The sequence below is a fragment of the Oryx dammah genome, unplaced genomic scaffold (genome assembly GCF_014754425.2).
Source record: "Oryx dammah isolate SB20612 unplaced genomic scaffold, SCBI_Odam_1.1 HiC_scaffold_23, whole genome shotgun sequence".
NCBI classification, from domain to species: Eukaryota; Metazoa; Chordata; class Mammalia; order Artiodactyla; family Bovidae; genus Oryx; species Oryx dammah.
This window is the reverse complement of record NW_024070207.1, coordinates 10763121-10775230: the sequence shown is the minus strand read 5'-3', so window position 1 is coordinate 10775230 and position 12110 is coordinate 10763121.

The following is a 12110-nucleotide window of genomic DNA, read 5'->3' as shown; positions in this document are numbered from 1 at the left end:
TGCCTGAATGATGAATTGAATAATTTCATGTCCTTCTTTGAAACTTCTCAATAGATCTACATTGTCCTTAGAATAAAGACCCCAAATCATTAACTTGCCCCAATTTCATCCTTTACCTTTCTCCCTATTGCTCTGCTCTCCTCATTCTATAAACATAATGGGCTTCCTGTCTCAGTACTTTCATGCATGCTTTTTCTCTCTCTCTCCCTCACTTTTCAGGTTATAATTTACGTATCATTTCTACCAGGAATCCTTCCCTAAACAACCCTTGATCTAACAGGTTAGTCTACCTATTTGATGTAGAACTTGGCACTTTGCCTTTGTTCCCACTGAGCCCATTTCATTACATATTCAGTGTTTGTTCACCATATTAACAGTAAGTACACTGAGGGCAGGGATTGTATATATCTTATTCACCAATCACAATAGTTAGTAAGTTTAGTTGCTCGGTCGTGTCAGATGCTTTGCAACCCCATGAACTGCAGCATGCCAGGCCTCCCTGTCCATCACCAACTCCCGGAGCTTGCTCAAACTCATGTCCATCAAGCCGGTGATGCCATCCAACCATCTCATCCTCTGTATTCCCCTTCTCCTCCTGCCTTCAATCTTTCCCAACATCAGGGTCTTTTCCAATGAGTCAGTTCTTCACATCAGCTGGCCAAATTGTTGGAACCTCAGCTTCAGCATCAGTCCTTCCAATGAATATTCAGGACTTAATATTCAGGAGGACATTTTTCAAAAAGGCAAAATGGTTGTCTGAGGAGGCCTTACAAATAGCTGAGAAAAGAAGAGAATTAAAGGCAAAGGAGAAGAGAAAAGATATAAGCATCTGAATGCAGAGTTCCAAAGAATATCAAGGAAAGATAAGAAAGCCTTCCTCAGTGATTGATGCAAAGAAATAGAGGAAAACAATAGAATGGGAAAGATTATAGATCTCTTCAAGAAAATTAGAGATACCAAGGGAACATTTCATACAAAGATGGGCTCAATAAAGGACAGAAACAGTATAGACCTAATAGAAGCAGAAGATATTAAGAAGAGGTGGCAAGAATACACAGAAAAAACATACAAAAAATATCTTCATAACCCAGATAACCATGATGGTATGATCACTCACCTAGAGTCAGACACCCTGGAGTGTGAAGTCAAGTGGACCTTAGGAGGCATCACTACGAACAAAGCTGGTGGAGGTGATGGAATTCCAGCTGAGCTATTTCAGATCCTAAAAGATGATGCTGTTAAAGTGTTGCACTCAATATGCCAGCAAACTGGGAAAGCTCCCCAGTGGCCACAGGACTGGAAAAGGTAAGTTTTCATTCCAATCCCAAAGAAAGACAATGCTGAAGAATGTTCAAACTACCACACAATTGTACTCATCTCACACACTAGCAAATTAATGCTCAAAATTCTCCAGGCGAGGCTTCAATAGTACATGAACCAAGAACTTCCATATGTTCAAGCTGGATTTAGAAAAGGCAGAGGAACCAGAATTCAAGTTGTCAACATCCGTTGGCTCATCAAAAAAGCAAGAGAGTTCTAAAAAAACATCTATTTCTGCTTTATTGACTACGCCAAAGCTTTTGACTGTGTGCATCACAACAAACTGGAAAATTCTCAAAGAGATGGGAATACCAGACCCAGTATCTGGCATATATGCAGATACTTGATCAAAATGAATCTAACATAAATGTACATAGCATCATCATTCATAATAGCCAAAGAATAGAAATTAACCACATGTCCATCATCTTATGAATGGATAAAAATTTGTAGTATATCCATATAATGGAATATTATCTAACCATTTAAAGAACAAAGTATTGATTCATGTTACAGCACAAATGAACTTTAAAAACACTATGAAAAATGAAATAAGCCAGTCACAAGAAAACACACTATATATGGTTCTATTTAAGAAGAAATGTCCAAAATTGGCATATCCATAGAGATAAAAAGTAGATTAGTGTTTACCAGAGGCTAGATAGAGGGGGGAATATGAATATGAGGTTACATTTTTGTTCTAAAATTTAGATAGTGGTGATGGGCCTACAACTCTGAAAATATAATAAACACAACTGAAATGTATACTTTAAATGAGTGGGTTCATAGTATGTGAATTACATCTTGATAAAGTTCTTAAAAGTGCATGTGTATAATGTAAAGCACATATCAATGTGAAATGATATAAACAATGTAAACTGACACAGTGATTTTTAGTTTGCTGGAGGGTGAAGAAACAGTAAATAATAGAGGTTCTTCTTAGGAATTACACCTAATTCATGTATGTGCTTTTATCTACTTGGGACTTTGAAATGGGAGAGAGCAATCATCAGGATCTAAATTTGGAAAGAAACTCAGATTCTGTAATTCAACTGTTTCATTCTACATGTGAGTAAATGGAGGCAGAAAGGGAAAGTGACTGACCAAGTTCACACAGCAAATTAGTAACCAGATCTATACTAAAATCCCTTATCTTTTGAGTCTCATTTTCGGGTTCTTTCCATTATATACATCCAAATCATCCAAATCAGTCTCCTTAAGAGATTTCCCAGAAGCCTCTCATGAGAACTTCTTACAAATTATTGTTAGTCCCCATCTTCAAGGGAGACTGAAAATTGTAGCTTCTGTTAGTAAGGAACCAAGGAAGAATGGACTTTGAGGAGGCAACTTGTAATTTCTGCCACAGATTGTTATTGCTGGAAATTTTGAATAAGCCAGTTTTAGACCTAGGAGAATTCAGTGTTCTCTGAGGTACTTCTGAAGTCAGCATCAACATTTCCAGTAGAGTGTGAATACAATAGTCACACATTGAACTCTTTTCATGATAAACATCTCTAGCACCAGACAGGCTCAGCAGTTCCTGAGTAAATTGCATTTGGCAGGGACTGGCTGCAAGGCATCACCAGCTCAAATGAATACAACTTTACTTTTAAAAACATATCAAGATAACACTCACTATCCTGGAATAAAGAAAGAGAAGGTGACAGACCCTTTTTGAATGGAAATTGCAACCTGGAATGTAAAAGTCTCTCTTTTACATTCTTCAGAGACTTCTAGTTGCCTTTTTTTAAAAAATGTAAAAATTCGAAATTGTCTTACATTGTTGTCTTACATGTCATGCAAAGAGCCAACTCTCTGGAAAAGACCCTGCTACTGGGAAAGACTGAAGACAGGAGAAGGGGATGACAGAGGATGAGATGGTTGGATGGCATCACCAACTCAATGGACATGAGTTTGAGCAAGCTCTGGGAGATGGTTAAGGACAGGGAAGCCTGGCGTGCTGCAGTCCATGGGGTCGTAAATTGTTGGACACGACTGAGCGACTGAACAACAATCACAGTAGCTTATAGAAAAGAGTTGACAAGAACAGATATTATTTCAATTCCAAATTGTTCCAAAAATACAAAAAAAAATGTTCTGGAATATTACAAAAATTGCCAGGATTTAAGTATTTTAAAACAGCCGCTTTACTCAACCATTGTAGTAGTCCTTCTAATAAATGATTGACAGCATTTTTCACATTTTTTCTCTTTGTTTTCTCTATTTATTGGAGACAACCCCTTTAAAGTGAAATTGTATTGGGGAGGTCTAGGTTGCAGATGGTATAGTGGCCTCTTTTCTCTTATAGTTCGCAACAGTTTTTCCCCCAAGAAACTGATGTTAATGGTGCTGAAAATAACTGGAAGCTTAAAGTCTAGAGGACAAAAAGGAAAGTGGGACTAGTTCTCTCTTAGATGTGGTATTGTCCAAAAGAAACCAGATCTGCCGGGCCCCTTTTACTTTCTTGACTTTGCTCCCTGTCAACCCCAAGAGTCACGTGATATTTTCCATTTGCAAGGAAGAACATGCAATGACAATTCCTCCAGATAAGTTAATTATCTGCCTCAGAAAATGCTTCAAGTTTATTGATGTACTAATGATATTAGATAGCCTGGGTTGTTTTGAGGCATTTTAATGTATACCCATGCTGTAATGACAGTCTTCAGGAAAATATTTCTGACTTCTAATTAACTTATAAAGTTTCCTTGGGTATTTTTTTCTGGTTGTTGTTGTTTTGAAACTGAGAATGAAACAAAGAAATTATATGGTAGGTAGTTAATGCATTCTTTCTGAATCTCTCTCTAGATGACAAATTAATGGCTGGTCTCATTTTTCATGCTCCCATGCATGAAAAGAAAGAAATTAAGACAGTGATGATATTTAACTATTATAGGAGGAATTCATCTTTGACAGAATTATCTAGAGCTTTCCAACTCTGTCATCTATGTACTGAGCTACCTCTGGGCCAATGAAACAACTCAGACTCTGCCAAATGGAACCATTTAAATTTTAGTGATTCTGGCCCCAAACCTTAATGTCTGTATCCACTGCATGAAGAGGACACCCTTTTCTGAAGTACACGGAATTCTATTACCCAGCAGCCTGGGACAAGTTAAATTAGTCTGTAGACAATTTAACTGCAGGAGCACTTGTCTCTAGGAATACCATTAATTCTGTTTAAAGTGACAATATTGCTGTTGCTGGAGACTTTCCTTTTTTTTTTTTTTTGCAACAGGAATTTGTTTAAAGAGAAGAGTGTTGATTGACTACATATACTTTTCTTGTTCTTTCCCAGAAAATAAATCACACATGCAAATATGCAAATATATACATATACTTAGCTAAATTTTGTTTGAACATTCTAAGGGCTTTTCTAGACAATTAAAGTAAGAATTTTATAGGATAAAAGGAAAAATAAGACTTGAACTAGACTTATAATATTCTTTGTACTAATTAAAATGTTTCACATAAAGGCAGTATGCACATGCATGCTAAGTTGCTTCAGTCCTGTCCAATCTATGACCCCGTGGACTGTAGCCCATCAGGCTCCTCTGTCCTTGGGATTCTCCAGGCATAAATACTGGGGTGGGTTGCCATTTTCTTCTCCAAGGAGTCTTCCTGACCTAGGAGTTGAACCCACGTCTCATGTCTCCTGCACTGGCAGGCAGGTTCTTTACCGCTAGCACCACCTTTGAAGCCCAAAGACATTATATATAAAAGTAAATGGAAAAGTATTTTAATAAGATATTTTGGGGAATGTAAGGTGTTTACTCTGTAAGTGAAAGTGCAAGGTCATAGAGGGTTAGGATGGGGATGGAGGTGGAAGGACGGTTTAGTCGGGGGGAACCTATGTATACCTATGGCTGGTTCATAATAATGTATGACAGAAATCATCAGAATATTGTGGAGTAATTATCCTCCAATTAAAAATAATTTTTTAAAGCACAAGGTCACTGAATGTATATTATCTGTCAAGGGCCCTGCTGGTCTCAGAGGTACATTAGAAGTAGTGTTGAAAAGATTGCTAGGACTGCCTAATAGGTAAATAAAAGAAAAAGGCTGTCTGCACAGATTGCACCACTGGTAACAAAAGGCAAGGGTCTTAGAGCAAACCTTTCATCTGTTGCAGTTGGTATTAGGGCAGATGGTGTAATTATGTGCAGATGACACCAAATCTCTACTTAGAGCACAGGGCTCTATTAGCACTACATTCTCCAGAGTCTGAATACCAGCAAATGGGAAATAAGCCTATCTACCTTGAAGGGGCACCGTTGTTCCCTTGGGAAGCTTAATTAAGGATAGCGTTATGTTGTTGTGTGCTACTATTGGGCTCTATCCTTTGTAGCTCATGCTAAGTGAGAATGACGTTCTTCTCCAAGCCTCTTTCCTCACTTCCACTACCATAAATAATAAAGCATCTTTTTATTTAGTTAGTTTTTTATTTATTTTAAAGCATCTTTTTAAAATTTAAGTGTGCTCTTGAAGATTTTTTTTTAAAATCCTGTTTTCATTGCAGTGGTTTCTCTTGTTGTAGGGCATGGAACTCTAGGAATGCAGGCTTCAGTAGTTGCACAGCACTGAAGAGTAGCCCCCTCTGGCTACAACCAGAGAAAGCTGAATAGCAGCAAAGAAGACCCAGCACAACCAAAATGGATAAACAGCAGGCTTCCCTTCTACCTCAGCTGGTAAAGAATCTGCCTGTAGTGAGAGAGACCTGGGTTCGACCCCTGGGTTGGCAAGATCCCCTGGAGAAGGGGAAGACTACCCACTTCATTATTCTGGCCTAGAGAATTCCCATGGACTGTATAGTCTGTGAGGTTGCAAAGAGTCAAACACGACTGAGTAACTTTCGCTTTCAGAAGTTTAAAAAAAATCTTACATAAAAAATAAAAAAGTTTTTTTTTTTAACAATGAAGTTTGTTTTTTTGTGGGTTTTTTTTGTGTTTTTTTTTTGTTTGTTTTTTTTTTTTTGCTGAGAAACTAGAGTTGTAGAGCAAAGGCATTAATGCCAACCTTGTGAAACATCCCCTGTCTAGAACCCTGGTTTTTCTTGGGTAACTTAACACTGCTGACAAGGTACTGGTAGAACAACTTAAGCTTCACCTAGGTCTGGAGAATAATTGCCAAGATATTTCAGGAAACGTTTTTAAAAATGCAGTCTTTTCCCCTAAAGAGTGATCTGATAAGACCCCATCTTCTAGAAACAATTGTTTCCAAGCATTTTAGGACTTCTAATTTGGTTAAATGTTTGCTGTCATACTTCATTTCTGTGTATCTCGGATGTATCTGCTACATCACTATTCAGAACATTTTCTGTTTTGAAAGTAAGAGATTAAAAAAAAAAAGAATATGGCATATTTCTTATAAATCAAGTACCAGTGTAAAGATTCATCATCTTGGAGTTAAGCCTGGATTGTCCAGTTGTTTAGGAGAAACTGATTTTGAGTGGCCTTGGCCTGCTGCTTGAGGCAAGATTTTGGTTGGTGGCCAGAGTTTGAGGTTGGGCAGCAACAGCGAGAGTGCTGAATCCTAGCCAATAGATCATCAGGGAAATTGACCAGTAGCAAGGCCCTGTAGAAAAGAATTTCCACATAGAGACAGAAAGTAGTGAAACAAGGAAAGTGTTTTTTAGGAGGAAAAAAAAGTACGTGTGGACAGACACATGGGTGAGCTCAGGGAGAGAGAGTCACAGCCTCTGTGGTAGTTTGAGTCACATTTACGGGGCATTTCTTCCAGGTTCTTTTTTTTTTTTTTTAATTTATTTTTTATTTTACTTTACAATTCTGTATTGGTTTTGCCATACATTGACATGAATCCACCACAGGTGTACATGCGTTCCCAAACATGAACCCCCCTCCCACCCGCCTCCCCACAACATCTCTCTGGGTCATCCCCGTGTACCAGCCCCAAGCGTGCCCTATCCTGCATCGGACATAGACTGGCAATTCGATTCTTACATATTATACATGTTTCAATGCCATTCTCCCAAATCATCTCACCCTCTCCCTCTCCCTCTGAGTCCAAAAGTCCGCTATACACATCTGTGTCTTTTTTGCTGTCCTGCATACAGGGTCATCATTGTCATCTTTCTAAATTCCATATATATGTGTTAGTATACTGTATTGGTGTTTTTCTTTCTGGCTTACTTCACTCTGTATAATCGGCTCCAGTTTCATCTATCTCATCAGAACTGATTCAAATGTATTCTTTTTAACGGCTGAGTAATACTCCATTGTGTATATGTACCACAGCTTTCTTATCTATTCATCTGCTGATGGACATCTAGGTTGTTTCCATGTCCTGGCTATTATAAACAGTGCTGCGATAAACATTGGGGTACATGTGTCTCTTTCAATTCTGGTTTCCTCAGTGTGTATGCCCAGCAGTGGGATTGCTGGGTCATAAGGCAGTTCTATTTGCAATTTTTTAAGGAATCTCCACACTGTTCTCCATAGTGGCTGTACTAGTTTGCATTCCCACCAACAGTGTAGGAGGGTTCCCTTCTCTCCACACCCTCTCCAGCATTTATTGCTTGCAGATTTTTGGATCGCAGACATTCTGACTGGTGTGAAGTGGTACCTCATTGTGGTTTTGATTTGCATTTCTCTAACAATGAGTGATGTTGAGCATCTTTTCATGTGTTTGTTAGCCATCCATATGTCTTCTTTGGAGAAATGTATATTTAGTTCTTTGGCCCATTTTTTGATTGGGTCGTTTATTTTTCTGGAATTGAGCTGCAGGAGTTGCTTGTATATTTTTGAGATTAGTTGTTTGTCAGTTGCTTCATTTGCTATTATTTTCTCCCATTCGGAAGGCTGTCTTTTCACTTTGCTTTTCCAGGTTCTTTTTGACCAATCATTTTGCTTTGCCTGGTTCTGGGTCTGTATTTGATTTATCTCAGAGTCTTTCCATGTGCATCTTTTAGCCAAGATGGATTCTAGTGAGAAGGCCTATGGATAGTTGCATCACTTAATATGAGGGGTTGCCCCCTCTCTTTTGACCTCTGTATGCATGTGTAGTGGGAGAGGTCTCCTTAACTTTGAGAATGAGGAATATGTGGTCTCTTATCTCTTACCTGGGTGGGACCCAGCATCCTCCATTACTCTGCTCAGCCTGGGGCTCATCTATCTCGTGTCTTAAAACCAGTAGGTTTGATCAAGTGTAAGAAGTGGGGAGGGGTATAGTAGAGAGAATACAGTATTTTGTTTGGTGGGGGTTGAGGCTTTTCTGGAGGGAGGTTGTTAGAAACATTCTTTTCCTGACATTCTGATTCTAATGGAATGGTTGTAACCCTTTGGGTTCAACTCTTAAATTGGAAAACTTGCCTTCCTAGAGTTGACATCATTAGGCACTCAGAACGTGACTGAATGGGCACTGGCCTTGAGATGGTACCATTCATTCCAACCATCTTATATTGCTCACAAGAGGGACTGATGGAGAGCAATCTGGTCACACTAACTGGATAAACAAGGCAAAGTTTAAAGTTTTTTTGTTGAGGTCACTAACATCATTTAAGCGCATGAAGTAAGTAACCCAGTTTCTACTTTGTAGAACTGTGTAAAGACTGAAATAAACTCTACTTTTAAACTTTTTTCTGTTCAATGTTACCCGCCAGACTTAAAGGAAGTATTTATTGGACCCATAATCCTAAGCTAATATTAAAATGGAAATTCAAAAATAGTTGTTGAATCTGCCTAAATTCTCACCCCACTGTAGAAAACAAAAGTCTATCTATATGTATGGTGGCTTATTCAAGAAAATATTTGAGGTGGCTTTATTCAACAATTTAAGTAAGACCTTTGGTGATCCAAAACCAAAAGATAAAAACACCACGTGAGGAGTTAATCTGTTATGACTAAAGATCAAGGGCATCAGCCCCAGTAATTGAAGGAAGGCAATAGTGCAAACTGCCTCTGGCAACTGAGGTTGGTGAGATGAGAGAAGAGAATAGCCCCAGGCAGATACTGGCCTGTTTTCTTGTCTCAGAGGCAGCTGGTAACACCAATTGAGTAACACACTTACTCCATTCACAAATGTGCAAGTAAATTGAAGCCAATTTGTGTTAGGACTAAATTTATTTGAAAGAAGTGGCTGAGAAGACCAGCCTTTTACTCCTGTAGCTCTGTGAGTAAGTTTAAGAAAAGAAAAGAAAACAAACAAACAATCTAACCATACAACGGAACAGTAAAAAAGAAAGAGAAAAACATACTACAAAGGCCTTAAAATCTCCATGGGCTTATATGCAATTTCTGTTATTCATCTGAAATATATTGCTTTCTTTTCTCCAGACTTGGTGTTTCAATGTCAGCTGACTATTCCTATTTGGGGAACCTCACATACAGATAGACATTCCCTTGTAACAGTGATGTTTGAGCTGTTAGCAAATGTTTGAGCTGTTAGCAAATGACATATTAGCAAATGTCCATCATGTGTGATAGTTCAAAAAAAGTGTAGTGAACCCTAATAAAAATGAAATGCAAAAAGTTGATATGGATTGGTGGTTCTGTTATTCCTTTGTTACTGACAATTATGTAAATTTAAAATTCATGCTTTTATAGGTGAGTTACTGATACATTGGTTAGCTCAGCCAGTGTCTTGGGGACAGACCTTAGAGATATCAGTCTTGCAGAGAAACCAAGCTCTGTGTGGTTGTTACATTTCATAAGACCCACTTTGACTCATGATATAGCCAGGGTTTTAGCTACAAGCTCTGTCATAACAGGGTTCTTTTGTGTGTTATACAGTTCAATAAATCAGCTTGAACACCGGTGTCTCGTGTGGGGGACAACTTAGGCCAGGTTTCAAATAAATGAGGAAGCAAACAAGGAGAATTTTAATACAAATTGAGGCATATCTTTGTTTCCTTAGAAAGTATTTGACTGCAAGGAACAGAAACTGTCCCAAGCTCAGTGAAGGAAAAGAAAATGCATTTTAAAGGTAAAAGGAGCTTAATGGAAGCCAGTCTCACCAGGCTTGGAAATTGTCAGGCAGCCCATCCACCCATTCTTGTTCTCTGTAGCCGCATAATCTGTCATCTCTGCTTCTTTTGGCACCGCTGCTTCATCCTGACTTTGGCAGAAAGTTTTCCAAGGCTCTCACAAGTCTGGTTGTTAGTTTCTGCTTTCCCATATCTCCAGCTCACCTGGGGCATTACCTATTCTTCTCTCAAATGATTTTGACCTTACACTTCTGGTGTCCAACTTCTGACCCAACGAATCGCCAGTCCAGGTTCGATGCATGATACTGGATGCTTGGGGCTGGTGCACTGGGACGACCCAGAGGGATTGTATGGGGAGGGAGGAGGGAGGGGGGGTTCAGGATGGGGAACATGTGTATACCTGTGGCGGATTCATGTTGACGTATGGCAAAACCAATACAATATTGTAAAGTAATTAGCCTCCAATTAAAATAAATAAATTTATTTATTTTAAAACAAAACAAAATCAAAAAAAAAAACTTTTGACCTATTTAGTCTTTGTTTCTCTTTGTTCAAATTCTAGAGAGAATTGGATTGGCTTTTGGTGGTCAATGAATTGACTCACTCCACCTAGGAGTGTATGTATATCCACCTAGGCAGAGTTGTGGCAGGAGGAAGTTTTGAAAAAGAATGTACAGCTGTGAACAATGCAGTTTAAACTGAAAGAGATATACTGCAGACAAATTGCCTGCAGAAATAGACATTATTATAATAATGATGATAACAATGATGACCATAGTCATTAAATTACTATAGTGATTAAGATCTATATTTACAGAGAGCTTTTGTCAAGCATATTACATAGTCTGTTATTTAATCTTCACAGCAACCCTGTAAAATAGCTATCATTATTATCACAGTTTTTACTGACATGAAATGTTACGCATAAAATACTAAGTGATATGTCCAAGATCACATGGTTAGTAAGTATCTAGGCAAGACTCATTCAAACCCAGAAAGTATGACACCAGAACTTGTGCTCTTACCTTGTTGTTTAGTCGCTAAGTCGTGTCCAACTCTTTTGTGACCTCACGGACTATAGCCTGCCAGGCTTCACCGTCCATGGGATTTCCCAGACAAGAATACTGGACTGGATTGCCATTTCCTTCTCCCGGGGATCTTCCTGACCCAAGGACTGAATTTGCATCTCCTTCATTGCAGGTGGATTCTTTACCACTAGCACTGGATATCTATATATCTATATCTATATCTATATCTATCTATATTCCTCCTATGTACTTACATAAGGAGGAAAGAATTTGAACCTCAAGAAATGTTTATGTCTATGAAGATGAAAGAGAATAAATGCTCTCTCATTGGAGTTATTCTAGGTCTTTCAGATAAATGAAATAGCTTTTAAATATTCATGATCAGAGCATTACCCATTTGTCTCTTTGCCTTAATATGCATTTGAATTCAAATATAATATGCCTTTTAGCAAAGACCAAGAGTTAGATGCAGAACTTTAGAGTGGACTGTGAACCTGGTGTATGTGATGTTACTGCCCTCTTCCCAAGCTACCATTTTAGTGCTCTTCTGGGAATCCAGTTAAATTACAGCTGCTGATATATTGAGGACTGTGGTTCTAAATTCTGGTTTTGACCAAGTCAAGGGCTAGTTTCTTTGGGCAGTATTTCATCTCCTGTTTTATCTGTGCTGTCACCTAAATTTAGCACTTAGACTACACTCCCCTGTGTCTGCAGAAGTTTTAAATTATTTTCCAGTGATGCATACCATGTCCATGCAGAGTTGCATGTGACAGATTTGCAGTAAAATCTCAGAGCTCTCCAACTCCTTTTTTAATAAATTAGAT